The sequence below is a fragment of the Phalacrocorax carbo genome, chromosome 2 (assembly GCF_963921805.1).
Source record: "Phalacrocorax carbo chromosome 2, bPhaCar2.1, whole genome shotgun sequence".
NCBI lineage: Eukaryota > Metazoa > Chordata > Aves > Suliformes > Phalacrocoracidae > Phalacrocorax > Phalacrocorax carbo.
In genome coordinates, this window is record NC_087514.1 from 107,097,227 (window position 1) to 107,118,296 (window position 21,070).

The 21,070-nt window shown below is 43.8% G+C and overlaps 1 long non-coding RNA gene across 1 annotated transcript; it reads right to left on the reverse strand.

Annotated features, from left to right (window-relative positions):
• Positions 1–19,302: 19,302 nt before the first annotated feature.
• Positions 19,303–20,810, reverse strand: LOC135311736 (uncharacterized). Its single transcript, XR_010371322.1, has 3 exons — positions 20,682–20,810; positions 20,112–20,261; positions 19,303–19,341 (listed from the first exon to the last, which is right to left on the reverse strand). It is a non-coding gene; the product is annotated as an uncharacterized LOC135311736 (long non-coding RNA).
• Between the last annotated feature and the right edge of the window lie 260 nt (positions 20,811–21,070).

Consider the following 21,070-nt stretch of genomic DNA (forward strand, 5'->3'; position numbering starts at 1 on the left):
AGCCCTTCCTATTGTTCTTCACAGCACTGGACCGCTTCAACTGTAATTGAGCTTTGGCCAGACTTATTTTCTCCATGAAGCGACAAACAACATCCCTATAGTCCTGCCATACAGCCTGACCTTGCTTCTACTAGCCATATAATTTCTTTTTTTGCCTTATTGCTAGAAAAATATACCTAGTCAGCAAAACTACCCTTTGGCGTCATATGCTTGACTTCCTACACTTTGGAATGGCACGCGCCCATGCTTTTAGGAAGTGGTATTCAAAAAGCAACCAGAGCTTCTGGGACCCAGCATCGTCAAAGCTTTTTCCCAGGGGACCTTACTAAACAGGTCCCTGAACAACCTGAAGTTTGCTCTCCAGAGTTGAGGTCTTGTTGGCAATTTTCCTCCTCTCACAATAGATTTTAAACTTGACTGTTTCATTGTCACTGTGGCCAAGGTGGCTGCTGATCTCCACCCACAAGGCCCACTCTTTTAATAAGCAACAAGAAGGTATCATTCCTGGTTGGTTGCCTTAGTACCTGTAGCAAGAAGTTGTCGCACAGACGGCTTAAGATACTTCTGGACCTCTTTGTCGCAGCCATGTCATATTCCCAACTGACATCTGGCAAGTTGAATTCCCCCATAAGACAAGGACAGATGACTTAGAGGCATCCCTTAGTTCCTTTAATGATAACTCATCAGCTTTATTATTCTGGCAGCATGGTCTATACTAGGCTCCCATGACAACATCCGCTTTATTTTTCTGTCCCTTAATCCTTACCCAGAGGCTCTCAACTGTGCCATCACCAAATACAAGCTCTTTGCATCCATGTCCTCTGCTACACATAAAGCAACCCCCAGCCTTGACTGCCGTGCTATCCCTCAGGAAGAGCGTGTAACTGTCCATCACGATTAAAACCCTAGTAGTCATTCTACACACATGTAGCACTCTGCAGAGTATCACTAGCATGCAGCGCCTCAGACTTCGGTGTGTCTACCAGTTGCCCACTGCTGACTAGCTTGGTACCCCACCTTACCAATCTAGTTTAAAGCTCTGTCAATCAGCCCTCCTAGGTCCTGAGCAAAAACGCTCGTCTGCTTCTGAAAAATTTGCATCCTTGCAGATGTCAGCAGACCCGTTCTTGAATAGACAATCTCAAGACCAAAAAAGCTGAACCTCTGCTGATGACACCAGGCTTGGAGCCACATTTTAATCAGCTGTACCTGCCTGTTCTAGTCAATATTCTTCCCTGATACTGAGACGATTGAAGAAAATACTACCTGAGCACCTGATCCTTTCATCTTGTGCCGCATGTCTCTGAAATCCGTTTTGATAGCCTTTGGACTTCTTCCTACATTTTCTCCGGTGATACGGAGAACCTATTGTGGGTAATAGTCTGAGGAGCTTACCATACTAAGCAACTTCCTCCAGCCATCTCTTACCCTGGCCCCAGGGAGGCAGCAGACTTCCCTGAGGGTTGGATCTAGTTGTGATATCTCACCTTCTCTTCCCCTCAGGGGTCACCTACTGTTCTTTCTTAACATGACTAGTTGTGTTGGGGTAGGATGCCTATGTGACCGCTCAATCCCAGAGGACCTTTCTCCACAATATCAGCGGACTGCCCTTCCAGTTCCAGGGCCTCATACCTACTGTGTATGGGCATGACGGGAGGTGAGGCAGACTGAGTGTGGGTTTCCCTGCCACCCCAAGCAGTAACCTGCTTCCATTCTCCCTATATCCTGATTACCTCCTCTGTCTGGTGGTGAGGAGGTTGTGGGCCCTTTGTAACTTATGCTGCGGCTGGCTGCTGCTGTTGCCTCTGAGAGAGGGATGGTGGAGTACTATTCCACCAGTTGTGCTCTTTCTCTGACTCCCTCATAGTTCTGAGCCTGGTCATCTCCTCCCGAAGGTCTGTCATCAGGCTGAGGAACTGCTTTACCTGGGTGCGTCTCCCACAGGTGAGCTCTCACTGCTGTCATCAGATATTGACCTGATACTCAGGCATGCCCTGCAGGCCAGGACCTGGATGGCTGCGTGTTCCCTTGAAGGTTAGTTTGGGTGGGTGCACCAGTTCTGGCCACTGGAGGGGCCACAGAGGATGCTGAGGGCACAGATCTTTGCTGTGTGGATACCATGCCTGCTGTTATTCTCAGCATCTTGCAAGTGCGTTGCAACTTTTACTGTCTTCAGTGCTGTGACACTGAAGAGTACCGTGTTAATTAAAGGGTGCTAACCCTGTCCCCTACAGAGTTTGTAGCCATCCATCGGTAATATTCTCCATTTGGAAGCTGTAATAGCTGAAAATAAAACAAAATGAAAATACATCGATTTAAAATTCCTTCACTTAGCATTAAAGATACAGAGAAATCAGCGGTAGAAAGAGGTTGTTAGCCTGTTCATTTATGTTTTCCTGTGTGACATTCTCTAATGAATCGTTAACTCAAAATTTTAATAACTATCCACAATTTTTCTGCTTTTCACAATAAAAAAGCATTGGTAAAAATTTCCTGCAGAGTCAACATATTATCTTCTTTATTATATCCTCTTATTCCTGCTCTTACTGCTCTAGAATAGCAAAAAAGTCCTCCATTCTTGAGATAATTTTTGAAATATTTATTTATAAAAATAGCCCATTACCTTACATAAAATTCTATTAAAATAAATAGAACTGGTTCTGAAGTAACACAGCCTCATCATTATATATTTATTGAATACTTCAAATTCTATCTTCAATAGTAAAGAACAAGAATACAAACCTGGAGAAAAAAGGAAGAATTGTCTGGCTGCCATGCAAATGACTTTCCTCTCCACCTTTTCCTTCCAACTCATCATGCATGCAATGATGTCTTCTGTTTCTTTACAGTGAACATGTCAGTGAACTAGTAAACATAAATACCTTGTGCTCACTCCATTGGAGGACTTTCCGGATAAAGTCTTTCTGGGGTAATAGGATATTCCAGGTTCTAAAATAGTTAAGCTTTGTAAAAAACATATTTAACAATTAGAGCAAGAAATGTCAGGCAACGTTAATAACAGGCAGGCCTATCAATTACCCTATTTGCTGTATTACTGCCTAATGATATGTCTTACAATATGTGTAATCTGCGTATGTATAAACATTGCATACTCCTGAGTCGGAACAAAAGAGATGTAAAGAATCTAAAGGAGTAGATTAAAAAGTTCTAGTGAATCTTATAATAGTATTGACTACTTTCTTGCCATTTATGTCATTGAGTTGACTCATTATATTTTTAATATTAAATCAGACACTAATTTTTCAAAGCAGCACTCAATGGCTTGAAGTACTCTACATAGTCTCCCACTTCTCATGAGGAAGCTTTAACAATAAAATGTTATTTCCTATAAAAAGTCTATGTATTCTGACTCAATAACACACCAGAACGGTCTCAAAACATATTCATTATAGCTTTTGTTCAGTTGATGACTTGAAAGCCTGTTTTGACTTCTTAATTATCATCACTAAAGACCTTTGTTGAGGATAAATTAATGTTTATAAACTTGCTTTATATGTGAAGGAGCAACTGGAAAGCATTGAGCTGTACCTTGCAGTGGAAGGAGAACAAATTGAGGGCCTTTGGGTAAAAATTACGGGTGACACTGTTGTGGGTGTTTGCTAGAGGCAACCTGATCAAGAAGAGGAAGCTGCTAAAGCCTTATACAAACAGCTGGAAGTAGCCTCAAAATCATAAGCCCTGGTCCTCATGGGAGGCTTCAACCACTGCAAATCTCAGTATTTTCTGGAAAAGGAACACGGGGAGTCATGCACAATCCAGAAGGTTCCTGCAGAGCATCAAGGACAACTTTTTGATGCAAGTGGCGGAGAAGCCAACAAGGTGAGACATGGTCATAAACAAAAAATGAAGGTGGTGGCTGTTGGGGGTAGCCTTGGCTACACTAAGTATGAGATGGTCAGGTTTAGGATACTGCAAGGTAGAAGCAGGGCTATGAGTCGGGTTAAAACTTTGCACTTCAAGAGGGATACCGCTAGCATCTTCAGTGTCCCCATGGAGTAACATGGGCTAGGTCTCTGGAAGGCAGGGGTTCCAAGGAAGCTTGCACAGTATTCAAGGACCACGTCCTCCGACCTCAAGATCGGAGCCTCCTCAGGAAGACGCAGTCAAGTAGAGGAGCCAGAAGACCCAAATGGGTGAGCAAAAAGCTTCTAGAGTAACTCAAATGGAAGAAGGTTCACAGTATGTGGAAAAAGGGACTGGGCACTTGGTAGGAATATAGGAATGTTGTCAGTGTATGCAGAGATGCAAGGAGGCATGGCAAGGCCCATTGGAATTAAATCTGGCAAGGCATGTAGAACACAACGTACATACATCAGTAGTAAAATGAAGACTGAGGATACAGTGGGACCACTGGTGAACAAGATACGGGCCCTGGTGATGCAGGATGTAGAGAAGGCAGAGTTACTGAATGCCTTCTTTGCCTCTGTCATTACTGCTAAGGCTGTCCCTCAGGCATCTCAGCCCCCAGAGAAGAGAGGACAAATCTGGAGAAAGGAGGACTCCCCTTGGTTGAGGAGGATTGGTTCAAAGGTCACATTATGCAAACTGGATCCTCGCAAATCCATGGGCCCCAATGGGATGCACCCACAAGTGCTGAGGAAACTGGTGGATGTTCTTGTCAAGCCACTCTCCATCATCTTTGAAAGGTTGTGGAGGGCAGGAGAGGTGTCTGAGGACTGGAAGGTAGCCAGTGTCACTCCAATCTTCAAAAAGGGCAAGGAGGACCTGGGGAACTATAGGCCAGTCAGCCTCACCTCCATCGCTGGAAAGGTGATGGAGCAGTTCATTCTGGAGGTCATCTCCAGGCATGTAGAGGAAAAGAAGGTTATCAGAAACAGTCAACATGGATTCATCAAGGGAAGATCATGCTTGTCCAACCTGATAGCCTTCTATGATGACGTGACTGGCTGAGTAGATGAAGGGAGAGCAGTGGAGTTGACTTCAGTAAGGCATTCAACACTGTCTCCCATAGCATCCTCACAGGCAAGCTAAGGGAGTGTGGGTTGGATGAGTGGACAGTGAGGTGGACTGAGAACTGGCTCAACAACAGAATTCAGAGGGTCCTGATCAAGGGGGCAGACTCTGGTTAGAGGCCTGTCACTAGTGGTGTTCCCCAGGGGTCTGTGCTGGGTCCAGTCCTGTTCAATATATTCATCAATGACCTGGATGAAGGGAGGCAGACTGTACCCACAGCAAATTTGCTGATGATACCAAGCTAGGAGGAGTGGCTGATATGCCAGAAAGATGTGCTGCCGTCCAGCGAGACCTGGACAGGCTGGAGAGCTGGGCCAAGGGGAACCTCATGAAATTCAACAAGAGCAAGTGCAATGTCCTGCACCTGGGGAGGAACAACCCCATGCACCAGTACAAGCTGGGGGCGGAACTACTGGAAAGCGGCTCTGTTGAGAAGGACCTGGGAGTGATGGTGGACAGCAGGCTAACCCTGAGCCAGCACTGTGCCCTTGTGGACAAGAAGACCAATGGTATCCTGGGGTCCGTAAAAAGGAGTGTGGCCGGCAGCCTGAGGGAGGTTATCCTCCCCCTCTACTCTGCTCTAGTGAGACAGCATTTGGAGTACTGTGCCCTGTTTTGGGTCCCCAGTGTAAGAAGGACAGGGAACTGCTTGAGCAAGTCCAGCGGAGAGCTACAAAGACGATCAGGGGACAGGAGCATCTCCCTTATGAGGAAAGGCTGACAGACTCGGGTTTATTCTGCCCGGAGAGAGAACACGGAGGGTGGATCTTATCAATACCTATAAATATGGAAAGGGTGGGTGTCAGGACAATGGGACTAGGCTCTTTTCAATGGTGCCCAATGACGGGCCAAGGGGCAATGGGCACAAGTTGGAACACAGGAAGTTCCACTTAAATATGAGAAAAAACTTCTTTACTGTGAGGATGACAAAGCAGTGGAACAGGCTGCCCAGGGAGGTTGTGGAGTTTCCTTCCCTGGAGGCATTCAGAACACGCCTGGACACATTCCCGTGTCCCTGCTCAAGCAGGCGGTTGGGACCAGATGATCTCCAGAGATTCCTTCCAACATCTACCGTTATGTACAGGTCATGTGTAGAAGTACACTTATGTGTCAGTAGCATGTTCATTTCTTAAGCAAGTTTTATTACACTATTTTGTTTTCTATTGATAAATTTTGCCTTTAAGAATATACTTCCCATAAGAAGCATAGCTAAATATGCTTTCTAGGAGAAAACAAAAATAGCAATAATCCTAAAATACCTGACAAGCCACTATATAGAATTCAAGCTAAAGTTTATTTGTTTATAGACCAATAACATGACTTTTTCAGCTACATTCTTAACAATGCGTCTCAACGTCAGCTGGTTATCCTCCCTTCATATTCTAAAAGAATGTGAAGAAAAGTAGCTTTTGAAGTCCTGTATCTCTACAAAAAATTTTCTACCACCTGTATTACGAAACGGGCCCACTGGTGTCTACCTGAATTTCTATCTCTCTGTTCGTTTAATGAAGAAGCTTAGAGAAAGGGTACAAGCACTGGAGGTAGAATGCAAATATTAATATCAAACTTCTTATGCATATAAAATACCATGTACACTGGAAAAAATTGAATGATAATAAAAGACAATCTGAGGAGTGGTTTAAAACCATAGCAAGTAGGAAATGGCAAACTGATGGTCAACTGTTTTTGGTAGATCAGAAAAAGCGTTGATTAGATAGAAGAAATCAATTATCTGGGTAGCATCTAAGAGACTAGGAGAAGTGACTGGTGGGGCATTGAAGAGAAGAGAATAATGAAATGTCATACCCTACCTTCATTGAGGAGCAGTATAATATCAAGAAATATCAGGAAAGCACTAGGATTAAAGATGTCCTACAGGGAAGTTTAAGTTCCTATCATTGTTTAACAGTAGCTTAGTTTATGGCAGCAGGCATGCCTTAATTGCTACACCTTGTAGCCATTGATAACATAGTAATACATTAAGTGATAAAGCCTCTCATTCTGTTCAAGCTTTGAAGCAGCTTGTATTCCACTCTCTGCCTCCTTTAAGAGCAAACTAGTGAGGGTATTGAATGTATTCCTTCAAGGCCGCATGTGTACTTGTGTTCAGCATTAATATGTGAGACCCTACAATTAGAGACTGACCGTTTGGCCTTTGTTATTACACTCTTCGAAAAACTCGTTATAACAATATAAAAATGATTTTTGTCTGCTTTTTACCTCTCTTGGTAAGATTAACCATTCTGTGGAATGTTCTTAAGAATGGTTATCCAATCAGAATAAATCTAGTTGAATCTTGTTATATTTAAAACATTATTGTGAATACAAATAAGTTAATTACCTCTTGAAATTCTTTCTGATGTTTAAAATTAAAAGTATTATTTTTTACATGACAAAACTAAGCCTTACTTATTCCAAATCTGTGTTCTCCTAATTCTTTAGTCAGATACCTTTTGAAAAACTACATATGAGAGTTGTTTCAATGGCATAAATCTGATGATTAATATGGATTTTTCAGTTTTCTTTTTTTTTCCCTTCTCTGATCAGTCCTTACACTGGCATTTGTATGCCACCGTCATGTTCTCTTGATCTTTGTAGTTTTAGGAATATTCTGAAAGAAAGATGAATGTTCCCTATTAGCGTTAACAAACAAAATTGATAGTGGCTTGATACTCATTTTTCTTTTTGGTAGGTGACAGCAAGTGGCCAGACAAGGTAGTTAGGTACATTTCAAAAAGGTAAAAGTTATAAAGTACATTTTAAAAAATTATGCCTTGCATTTCTTTTTCGCATAAATGGTTTCATTTTTTGAAGAGCATCTTTGCTACTACATTTTTTCACATAAATAACTGAAATGTATATTTCAAGAGGCAAATGTACGTGTCCCGTTAAGCTCTTGATCTCTTATTTTAAAATAAATTTCAAAAACATTTTTCACTTCTCTGTGGCATCCTGCTGTTTTTCATCCTGTCTGTAAGTTTCCATCCTGCCATTATTAATCATTTGAATAATACCTAGCTGGAGCCATGACTGGACCAACATGTGCTACAGAACATCAAGCATTCTGCTGGCAAACAGAAGCCAGTAAACAAGACTCTCATATAGGCTCCCTTTCCAGTGAAAGGTTGGATCAGATGATCAAGGTCTTTCCAACATGGGTGGTTCTATGACTTTGTGATATTGTAATGAACACATATAACGTGTGTGAACATACACAGTCCATCACACTTAGCCAGGGTTTTAACTGGTGTGCTTGCACTGACATCCAGTGGAGATAATGAGGCAAAGGTCTCTGGTGTTAAAAATGTTTCATATATACAGTGATTACTGGATCCTGCTCATGACTGGGACTCCAAAGCCCAATTTCAATGCAGTTTACAGTCACAGAAATTACTAGTATTATTGTTAATATAAGAGAAGAGAGACAAAATAAAAATGAATGTGTGGCATGAATGAGTGTCTCTTTTTTATGATGTCTGCATCCCTTTATGCCATCATCGTTTTTATTTTTCTCTTAAAAACAAAAAACCCACAAATATCCAGATAGAAAACTAGCTAATTCTTTGGAATAAATAGTATTTTAAATACTTTTCAAATTTATTTTATTCTTCTTTAAATACCTGATATAACATACCCTTGTGAGTATGCAAATATACTTTCAATTTTTTTAGAATTAATTTCCAGTTGAATTTTACCTTTAAACTGAAGCATCCAAACCTGTATCATATTGTTGTCTGTGAGTCTATCAATAAAGAGTAAGACAAAAGCTGACTGGGTAAAACAAAAAGATAATGACAATGCGGTGATTTCTTCCTTTTTCAGTTTTGCTTTATTTTTCCATAATAATATTTAAGTTTAAAGCAGAATATATAGAAGAGCTTTTGAAAATGTACTGGACCTTTTCAGATTTGGTCTTACTTTCAGAATAGGATTACCTATTTAAACAAGTTCTACTAGAAATCTTTAGCTCTAAGGGAAACAAAATCAACAGCCTAAATTAAGAACAGACTAGAAGAGTCTTGATAACTTAAAGGTTTAATGCTATGGACTGAACAAGTTAAAATAAGTGCTATATGAATGCAGAAAAAATATTTAAGTCATAGTGATTAGTCTTAGCTTTCTGCTGTTTTTCCAACATTTGAAAATAATTACTACGCTGTTAATTTCCAGACAATAAACAAATGCATAGGCGGGGTACGCCAGCTGGCCTGGACTAAGGAAAGGTTACTTTTAGTACTCTTATCCCCTTTTCTTCCTGCAGAAAGACGAACAGATGACTTAAGTGGGATCAAACTACAATATTTGCTACAGTAACTATCAATTTACTAGAGTGAGTTTGCAAATTATGAAGAAATTGCTCCCTTTCTCTCCCTCTCACCCCCAGATTAAAGTTGGTCACGTCAATCAAGCTTATTTTTATTCATTGGAATTAAGGCAGTAGCAGGTTAAAGAGCTTAAAAGGGACAAAAATAGAAAAGATTTTGGTGTTTGAAAATGCTTCTCTCAATTTGTAGCTTACTGCATAGAGGGTTTTAACATGAGAAAACCCTCAGACTGGGTGGTTGGACAGCATAACAGGCAGCTCACTGCACTCTTATGGTGCTCTTTGGAGAAAACACTAATAACTATTATATAAATAACCTAGGATAATATGATTTTGAGAGCTCTTTACATCCCAAAATATTAAAATAATTCCAAAGTCAATATATTAGCATGATTTAATTCCATACATCTGCCTAGTTTTATAATAGTTACTTTTCAGAATTGCAAACACTTCACAATTTGGACTTGGTTTTTAGCCTTTGAAAATATCTCTTTATATATCATAAACTCTTGATATTCATATTTATCTCTCATAGTATTTCAAGACATGGTTTGTCTATTTTTTGCTGCTCTACTTTCACTGCACTTGCTGCATGTTTGCCAATAGATGAGAGAAATTTTACTGCATTAGACTATCACTTTTCTAGCTGATCTTTGCCAGAAGTCACCTAAAACAAAACTACGTTAAGCTGCTATGACATTAAAAAAATAGACTAAATTGCCACCCAGAGGTGACAGAAAAAATGGCTTATGCTTAGTAGCACTGGTAAAATAAAGCAAAAGTATTTCAGCAAAGAATACAATAAGAAATATAAGCTTGGTAATACTGGAAACAGGGACTTCTGCACTCCCTGCCCCCATGCGTGTATTTTGCTAATTCAGGAAGCCATTTAAGGTGGAACTGCTTGCTCAGTCTCTGAGCTGCAATAGCCGCACCATGTGCCAACTGCCCTGGCTAATACACTAGCCATGGCATGAAATGAACATCTTATTGGAGAGTTGGAGTCTTGGCTGTGGTCCTGTCCCTCACATATCAGTTCTCCAGGACAAGAGAGATGGTGTGTGGCATTGGGTTACCGCATACCTAGTCAGTCATCGTTCCATCACTGCTGCACTTTGCTTGTTTCAGCAAAGTTCGTCTTCCATGATCTGGGAGATTTGTCCTAAGATATCATTGACATGGCATATAGCAACCACAGATGAGATGACATTAAATATTATGTAGCAGTTTGCCTTATGCCTTTCAGTTCATTGACTGTTTTCACCCAAAATCAAATCCCCTTGAGGCACACATCGGAGTTCTCCATCCTCCCGCATCACCCACCAAGTGCACCCCTGTTCCTTGAGCAAAAGCAATCCCATGAATGGCTTTGCCTTTGCCCGAGGCAGGAAGAAACCACACTGTTTTCCCCAGCATATTTTCTACATTCACTACAGGGACTTTATCCCCTTCCAGCTCCTATTGGGCATGGCCACCTCAATTGTAAGATCCCCTGGTGTTGACTAACCATGTGCCTTTTGCTAAATGTGTATCCCCATGTTTAAATGTTCCACCGCCCCATTGCTCTCAGTGTAGTTTTCAACAGTCAATTTTTCCACAGACTGGTGCCTGGTACGGGATGTGATACACCCACTCAATGCTCTGCTCTTTGGCACAGATGGCTATGGTGTTATTTTGGAAATTAGTCCCTTTGTCTGACTCAACTCTCTGGGGTGCCGTGTCGTCACAGGAGTTATTTTTCAAGACCCAGGATAGTGTTCCAGGCAGCGGCACGGGGAACGGGATATGAAGCCAGCCAGACGTTGATTGTTTCCACCATTGTAAGTACATGGCACTTGCCTTGGCGGGTTTTTGGGAGTGTGATATAATCAATTTGCCAGGCCTCCCCATATTTATATTTCAGCCGTCGTCCCCCATACCACAGAGGCTTCCCCTCTTCGCTTGCTTGATTGCAGCGCATGTGTCACGTTCGTGGATAACCTGTGCAATAATATCTATGGTCAAGTCCACCCCTCGATCACGAGCCCACCTGTATGTTGCATCTCTCCCTTGATGACCTGAGGTGTCATGGGCCCACCGAGCTAAAAATAGTTCACCCTTATGCTGCCAGTCCAGATCCACCTCAGCCACTTCAATCTTGGCAGCCTGATCTACCTGCTGGTTGTTTCGATGTTCTTCAGTGACTCGACGTTTGGGGACGTGAGCATCCACGTGACGTACATTGCGGCAGCCCAGCTGGTTTGCCTCTGCGCTGCCAGTTGCTCTGCTTCCATTGCTGCAGCCAGCCCCACAGGGCATTCGCCACCATCCGTGACTCAGTACAGAGACAGAGCACTGGCCACTTTTCCCGTTCAGAGATGTCTAAGGCCAGCTGGATGGCCTTTACCTCTGCAAACTGGCTCGATTCACCTTCTCCTTCAGCAGTTTCTGCTACTTGTGTAGGACTCCATACAGCAGCCTTCCATCTCCGGTGCTTTCCCACCGGTGAACAGGGCATATTGCTTCTCATCTTCTGGCAGTTTGTTATACACTGGGGCTTCTTCAGCATGTGTCACCTCCTCCTCTAGTGATAATCCAAAGTCTTTGCCTTCTGGACAGTCCATAATCACTTCCAAGATTCCTGGGTGACTGTGTCTTCTGGGTGATCTGTCCAAACCATTTACTCCACGTAGCATCGGTTGCATGGTGTGTGGAAGGGATGTTCCCTCTAACATCCAGCCCAGCACTGGCAGTTGGGGTGCCAGGAGCAACTGTGCTTCAGTACCAACCAATTCTGAAGGAGCTCGAACCCCTTCATATGCTGCCAATATCTCTTTTTCAGTTGGAGTATAGCGGGCTTCGGACCCTCTGTATCCCCAACTCCAAAACCCGAGGATGACCCTCAAGGTCTCCCCTGGTGCTTTCTGCCAGAGGTTCCAAGTAGAGACATTCTCCCTGGCTGCAGTGTAGAGCACATTTTTTACATCTTGTCCTGCCGGAACTCGCCCAAGGGCTGCTGCATGAAGTACCTCTTGTTTAATATGTTTGAAGATTTGTTACTGCTCAGGGCCCCATTTGAAATCATTCTTTTTCTTGGTCACTTGACTCCGCGCTTACGATCAGACTGTAATTTGGAATATGCATTCTCCAAAAATCCACAACGCCCAAGAAAGCTTGTGTTTCCTTTCTGCTAGTTGGTGGAGACATGGCTGCTATCTTATTGATCGCATCCATTGGGATTTGACGACGTCCGTCTTGGCATTTGATTCCTAAGAACTGGATCTCCTGTGCGGATCCTTTGAACTTACTTTGTTTTATGGCAAAACCAGCTTTCAGAAGGATTGGGACTATTTTCTCTCCTTTCTCAAAAACTTCTTCCGCTGTGTTGCCCCACACAATGATGTCGTCAATGTATTGTAGGTGTTCAGGATCGCCACCTTGTTCCAATGCATTATGGATCAGCCCATGGCAAATGGTAGGGCTGTGTTTCCACCACTGGGGCAGTCGTTTCCAGGTGTATTAGACACCCCTCCAAGTGAAAGCAAACTGTGGCCTGCACTCTGATGCCAGCGGGATCGAGAAAAATGCATTAACAATATCAGCTGTGCATTACCACTTGGCTGCCTTTCACTCCAGTTCGTACTAAAGTTCTAACATGTTGGCACAGCAGCACTCAACGGTGGAGTGACTTTGTTCAGGCCACGATAGTCTACTGTTAGCCTCCACTCTCCATTAGACTTCCGCACTGGCCATATGGGAGTGTTAAAGGGTGAGCAGGTCTTACTGATCACTCCTTGGCTCGCTAGTTGGTGAATGAGCTCATGGATGGGAATCAGAGTCTCGCTTGTGCGCTATTGCTGCGGGTGCACTGCTGTGGTGGTGATCGGCAACCCCACAACAGAAGGGTCCTTCGAGAGGCCACGCAAGGTAGGCAGCTGTTTAATTTCCTCCATCTCCGAGGCAGCTATACCAAAAGCCCACCTGTACTTTTTCGGGTCCTTGAAATACCCTCTCCTGAGGCAGTCTAAGCCAAGGATGCACGGAGCCTCTGGGCCAGTCACAATGGGGTGCTTTTGTCAGTCATTCCCTGTTAAACTCACTTCGGCCTCCAATGTAGTTAGCTCTTGGGATCCCCGTCACTCCAGCAATACTGATGGGTTCTGCCCCTATATAGTTTGATGGCATGAGGGCGCACTGTGCAGCAGTGTCCACTGGAGCTTTCTACTCCTGTGGCTCAGATATGTCAGGTCATCGGATCCACACAGTCCAGTAAACCCGCTTGTCCCTTTCCTCCACCTGGCTGGAGGCAGGGCCCCTCTAGTCCAGATCATGGCATTCACAACTCACTTCCTGTAAATGTGAATCAAGAGTCTCTATTAAGCTCAGAAATAAAATCAGCACTTCTACTCCTTTGTCTGGGGACCTGCTCACTGGAAACTGGAGCATCAGCGTTCTTGCAAAAACCTCTCTCAGTGATGGGTTTTCCCTGCAGCTCACGTGCCTGTGTCTCTAGGATAGAGGTAGGCTTGCCATCCCGCATCCTCATGTGTTCTCCGTGGTCACACAGGTAGAACCATAGGGTGGTGTATATCCCTTTCTTTGAGCCAAAGGACACTTAGTCCTTAACAGCTGAGACACTGCTCTGTCGAGGTGGGGAGTAGGACAGATCTTCTTTGAGTTGTTGGACCTCTTTGGATAGTTTCTCCACAGCAGAGACAAGCGAGGAAGAGATATTTGCTTTGTAATCCCAGACCCAGTTATTCCACTCTTGGTGTCTCATCATCTCTCCAGGACATTACTGCCAATGAGGTTTCATACGGGGACAGTGTGCTCCATACAAACTTCTACCACATGGGTCGTGTGCACTGGGCTTCATCTAGATCTTTGGATTGCTGCTGATCATCCAGGTCACCATAAATCACCTCAAACAGAGCTAATTCCCTTAGATACTGGGTGACTTTCTCCATGGTTGTCCGTTTTCCTAGGCGAAATGTAAGATCATCTTTGAAGGGATACCTTTCACTGTGGACAGGAGTCCTCAACCAGAGGCTGAGGGCTTGTATTCTTTTCCCATTTTCTTTGTCAACACCCCCTTCCCCAGAAAGGGATCCCAGTTGTTTGGATTATTTTCCCTCTAATTCCAGGCTACTGGCCCCATTATCCCAGCATCGGAGCAGAGAGGTGACAACTTGCTCACCTGAGTGACAGCTGAAATCTTTAATCATATCTCACAATTGACTAAAGGACAGGGATCGGTGGTCTTTATTTCATTTGTGACTTCCTCTTCTCCTAGTGATGGCCCTGCTTCTTGATCATCCCATTCTAAATGAGTTGACATCCGCTTCAAATATTTCATATCTTGTGCATGAGGGCGACTGATACTGGCATGGGTTGATTCTCTGAGCCAGCTCCAGCACTTGGTGTGGGGGTTTGAGTGGTTGCAGTTCATCTCACTTTGCCTTTCAATCCAGAGACTGTCTCGTCCCCATGTAATATAGAAATAAAAACATACTCTTAGTCTCCCTGTTTTGCCTATATTGCTTTTTACTCTTTCTTTAAAGTAGAATTAGCTAAAAAGTATAATGCTGCTAGCTGTTCCTGAGAATTGACGGGGAGAAGATCAAAAAATATGTTTTTACACTAGAATTACAGACCTGAATTTTGAAATTCCTTGAAAACATTAGAACAAATAAATCATCTTTTACCATCTAGTGGAATAAAAGATGATAAGCAGCAAGTTTATATAACCGGTTTTCCATCAAAAATCTGTAACCAAGTATTATAGATCAGCACTACCTACTCAAAAATTTGGACGGTTTAGGAGAGCATCTACGTTACAATTTTCTCCTGTCAAATGAGTCAAGATTCGCAATCAAATATCCTGAAGTATCTTCTACGTTTCCCTTTTATGTTACTAGTCAGCAGGAGTTAACAGCATGCAGGAACTTTCCAAGATTGTTGTGAAACAAAGCTGTGTGCATTAATGGAATAAAGCATAATGCCACCTAGACTACTCTTTCTTGTCTTAGTGAGGTAATCAGTAGCTGCTTCAATTATTTGTCGTTATTATGCTTTTTTCTTGTTGCTGTAAAATAAACACAGAACTTTAATTTTGTTGATTTAAAAGCCATCTAGGATACCAAATACATAGCATTTGTACTTAGCATTATTTCCAGGAAAGGCATTTTACCATGTCCATTCTATCTATCTAAACTTGATTTTTTAATTTCGTCTTTTAACCGCAAACTTTTCTTATAATCTTTGCCAAATGTTTTTGGAAAATATAAAATATATTTGACAAGGCTTTAAGTTTTTTATTTTTCCAGATCTACCAGTGCCCAGTATTGATTTTTTACCCTAAGAAATATTGGGTTCAAGACAAAAAAGAGCTTGATGTAGCCCTGGTTCTCTAAAATACTGTCCAATTTGGATCAGCAGTGACAAGTAAAACTATCAGACAATTCTGAAACACTGACAAATCTGTGGGTTTTTGTTTGTTTTTTACTGTCAATGCTTATGTTGCTTTTAAATATTTAAACACCAGTTTTTCTGGATGTTGAAGTCAACAGAACATTTACTAGTGATTTCAATGGGATTGGACAAGGTTCTGCTTGTATCTTACTAGGTAATCCATCTTCTCCAAGCAAATTACAGTCAACTGACACTTGACACTACCGACACCAATTATAACAAATAAAAATCAGGAGGAAAATTCTCAGTCAGCCAGACTGAAAATAGAAAAAGGATTCTGTTCCTGAATGAGCATATAATGATTCAGTATAAAATCTCGACCCTTCTGAAGTCAATGGAAAATCTCTAGCAGGTTTCAATGGGACAAGAACTAACCCTCATTTTTAAGGTACGCAAAGATATTATGAGTTCAGCTATCTTCTCCTCATCAATTGTTTGAAAATAAATAGATTTTTACTTTCCTATTTTTTAATGAACAGAGACCTAAATACAGCTATCTCTCACTGGTAAAGTTATGTTCTGCTGACTCTTATAATTCATGCATTAAAAATTATTTCACTGGAGTTGCTCCCATAGTGATAGGATCACTTTGCTAAGCGTCAGCTCAGAACGAAAGCATAAAACTGAGTTATAACTCCCTGAAATAAAAATGGTAATAGCCATGCCAACAGAATCATAAACTACACTGTCTCTGTGCAACAGTATTACTATAAAAAGACTTCATTTGATTTTCTTGAGACCTCTTGCAAGATTAAGGCATAATCATAAATTTCTCGTGACAAGAGATAAACTACTTCCCATGAAGCTCTCAGAAACCAGACAACTTTTTGGATATTAAATAGTCATTTACAGCACCAATGTCTGTAACACTTTGGTTTTCGGGGACACACTGTAGTGGTCTCTTGACAAGACTGATTAAACTCCTGGCCAGACAAGGAATAACAAGGCTTAACTGATTGCTTGAGTGTTATTTTACGGATTTTGTTTTGGTTTGCATTGATTTATATAAATCCTTCCAACAGGCTTATTGGCATCTGTTTAGTGGGTCACAAAGCTACAAAGATTGAATGAGGACCTTGTTGCCGCAGTTGATATTCTCAAAATTAAAGCAAGGTAGTAGTGCTTCAGAAGTCTTTTGCAGCACCTTTCAATAAATTAAGTTAATCCGTACTGATGCATTAACTATTCGTGTAGGCACAGCACCTTTATAATTAGATTAGATGAAAGGTATATAGCTTGGCAGTATTACTGAATGTGTCATTCCAATTTACCCTTTTCAAATTGTTAGGATTACTTATTATGTTTAGTTATTATTGAAATTCCTTATCCAGACAGTGGTGCTATTTTATCATGTAAACATGATAAAAACACACATTAGGAGTCAAACCATGAACCAAACCTGTTATAATCTAAATATTCAGGAAGACAGCGAACAGTACAGAATAATTTCTACTCGAGCTTGAGACCAAAGATCACAGAAATAAGCAGGGGAAGTGAGTTAGAATCATTTGGTACAACGTCAGCACTGATATTGTTGCGGTAATTTTCATCTGAAGCAATTTGTCAATGATCATACAGGAAGTTTAAGAGAAACACCAGAATTAACCCAAAATTTCTTCTATGTCTTCTATGTCTGGGCACCACTGTAATGACAAGAGCACCCTCCTCTTTCCTCTCAGAGAAGACCATATTTCCATCAAAGAATCTGGTTGAATAAGACCCCAAGAAATACGTACAACCTTAGCGGATCATATTAAAATTTCAGTGGACCAAAATGGGTAAATTTCATGTGATGAATTCTTTTCCTAGATAACACCTTGAAAAATGCTAAGGAGTTTATTTAGACAATATTGACAAAATTTTGATTTTACTTTGAGGCCAAGTATATTTTTATAACGGTTGATGCCATTATTATTTCAGCAAAGGCATGCACTCTGAATTCAGAGGTCACATGGTCATCTTTATAAAGACGAAACTACTGAGCATGAAGAGTTTGAACATCTAGAGAAATAAACCCCTAACTTTGGAGAAATGTTTGTAGATATTCTGCTCAAAGGCTACCTATTTTCACTCTGGGAGACTTTCTTCCGAAGGGAGACACTTGAGAGCACTTAATATAGTAAACATTGCTTCAGCATGAGTGTTTGCCTGAAAGTGAGTGAAATCTCATCCTCTGGCTGCTTTGCGGTGCTCTGCCTACAGAGAACTTATGACAGCTAGAGATTGCTGACACAATAAATGAGGTCTACTACTTTGCATATGTCTGTAAAGCAAATAGTAAAGTAAGAGCACATGGGGAAATCGTGGCACTATTCTGGGCTTTGTGTGGGAATTAGCATAGCAAATGTGACAGAGTTACCAGTGGTATCAGAGCGAGTTATGTCTCAGTTGTGCTATGCCTGATTGCACTAATTCAGAAATGGACCTGCAGGAAGGCAACCTAAAATTACAACTGCATGGAGACAACATGCATGTTCAGAGACTATTAGACACATGAACTTGGTTATAAAGAGGAGAGAAATGAATTTTTGCAATTTCAAACATGAAGTTAATCTTCAAAGCAGTCCACAATAAAATAAACAGAAAGCACTTTTAAATCTCATTTCAGATTGCAATTAATCATATTTCTCAACCACAAAAAAGTCTTGATGCAATCAAAATGGCTACTGAGATTAGTATGTGATTCCTCTGCTAACAGAGAGAAGACATTACCGTAACATTGAACTTGAGTGCAAATTATGCTCTTAGTGGAATTATTATCTGAAGTCAGATAGGAATTGTCGTTAAAAATAAATGATGTGATAAGTCGCACTGCAATGACTGTGAGACACCTCTTCTGGTGTTTGACCAGCAGCACCGTATATTATTTTTTCCTTATGTTTAAATGGAATCTCTTGCCATTCAGTCAGTGCACAAAATGCCTCTTGTACATTCACTGGCTATCACTGAAAACACTCTGGTTCCTTCGCCTTTACTTCCTCTGACCAGATATGAATCCACCTTGATAAGATCCCCCTGACCCTTCTCCTCTCCAGGCTCTACAGTCACAGCTATCCCAGCCACTCATCATAAGACAGGTACCTCTGTCCCTTAATCATCTTCACAACCTTTCAGCCAACTTGCTCTATAACGCCCTTGTCTCTCTTGGGAAGCCCAGAACTGGACACAGTGCTTCAGATGAAGACTCACCATTACTAAGTAGGGAGGTCGACCGTCTTTGTCATCCGTCTTCGTCGACCGTCGTCCGTCGACCGTCGTCCGTCGACCGTCGTCCGTCGACCATCGTCTGTCTTGGTCGTCTGCTGTCAACATCAAACCTCATCTTCTTCATTGTCCACTCTCTTTGTCATTGACCATCATCACCATCGACTGTCGTCATTGAACATCATCCTCTGTGACCCCCCCATCCCACTATGTCCCTCCTACATCCCACCTTTCCCCTGTGACGCCCCCCCATGTCCCACATTTATTTCAGTCTTGGTCTACGCAGCCGCCCCCCGGTGCCTCTGCTGGTGACATAGGGGACACGATCACCCAGGGCGGGGGCACTGCCAGGATCCTGCTGCCACATGCTCAGGACACCCATGCACATGGGGGGGAGGCAGTCATGGGTGGGGCACAGAGAGGGGCACCTACAGGGGGAATCCATTGTGGGCATTATGTGGGAGTGGGACACAGGAAGGGGACATATGTGGGGAGGGCACCCATGGGGGGTGTCTGGCGGGGGGGGGGTGCAAATGGGTTGTGGCACACCCATGTGAGGGGCAGCTCTTGGGCGGGGCACACATTGTAGGATCAGCTATGGGGTGGGGCACCCACAGAGAGGAGGGTCACCCCCACCTCCTGGGTGGGGGTGCTTCTGGGAGGGGGCAGCACGGCGGGGGGATACCATGGGTGTCCCCATTTGGGCCCCCTCATTTTAAGGTGCCCATTTAGTGATGCCCTTTAGTGCCTCCCATTTGGGGGTCCCCATTTTAAGATGCCCATTTGAGGGTCCCTGTTTTTGGGCCCCCATTTTGGGGTCCCCACTTAGGGTCTCCCATTGGGGCCCCCCATTTTAAGGTGCCCATTTGGGTGTCCCCATTTTGGGGTCCCCATTTAGGGGGTCCTCATTGAGGGCTCCCCATTTTGGGGCTCACATTTTCTGGTCCCCATTTTAAAGTGCCCATTTGAAGGTCCCTGTTTGGGGGGCCCCATTTTGGGCCTCCCATTTGGGGGTGCCCATTTGCCCCCCTCCCACATTTAACAGCGCCCATTGGAGGCTCCCGTTTCAGGGTGCCCATCCCAGTGCGGGGTCCCCATTTGGAGGGGGCAGGTTTTGGGATGCAGGGGGGGTCCCCACCTCTCAACCAGCTGCACGTGGGCCTGTTGGGCGGTGTAGGACGAGGCCACCCGCCTCAGCTCCTTGGTGATGACAAGCTGCAAGATGACACGGTTACACAGCAGGTCCGAGATCACCTCGTGTGTGTGCGCCACTGCCCCCGCATGGTCCCTGGGGGAAAAATGGGGTTCGGGGGGCTGGGGGACCCCCAAAATGCCCCATGGGGTCCCTGGTGGGGGAATGTGAGCTCAGGGGGGGCTGCGGGACGCCAAAACACCCCACAGCCTCTTGGGGGGGACAGGAGGGTCGGGGGGACCCCCAAAACACCCCACACCCCCCTGGGGGAACACGGGCCACCCCACATCCTCCCCGGAAGGGGACTGGGCACTCAAGGCAATGCCCTGCGCAGCACCCTGGAGCCAAGCCAAGGGAGAGGGGTGCCCTGTGGGGGTCCCCCTGCCCCAGTGTGCCCCCCACCCACCCAACATGCCCCTCACACACCAAAATGCCCCTCCCCCAACATGCCCCCCCAGCTCCCCGGGGGGTTCTCCTCACCCCCCTTGTCCCCCCCGCGCCCCCCTTACCCCCCACCGGTGCAGCAGGATGCAGCGTAAGCAGGCGGTGATGAGGTTTGTGGCCAGGGGACAGTTGTCGCGCCACACCGCCTCCAGCCCTTTGCAGTCGAGGCGGTCATGGGCGGCGGGGCACAACAAGAAGCAGAGCCCCATGTAGCACTTCTTGCTCATCAGCAGGTACGGCCAGTACTCCTGGGGGAGGCTATCAGTAGGGACCCCCCTCCCCGCACCCCAAGACATGGGCACTCACCCCAGGGTAGGGGGATCTGCCCTGGGATAAGGGCACCTGTCCTGGGGACATGGGGAACCCCTTTGGGGCATGGGGACCCCCCTAGGGACATGGGGACCCCCCAGGGCTTGGAGACCCACACCAGGGCTTGGAGACCCCCACCACCCTTCTCAAAC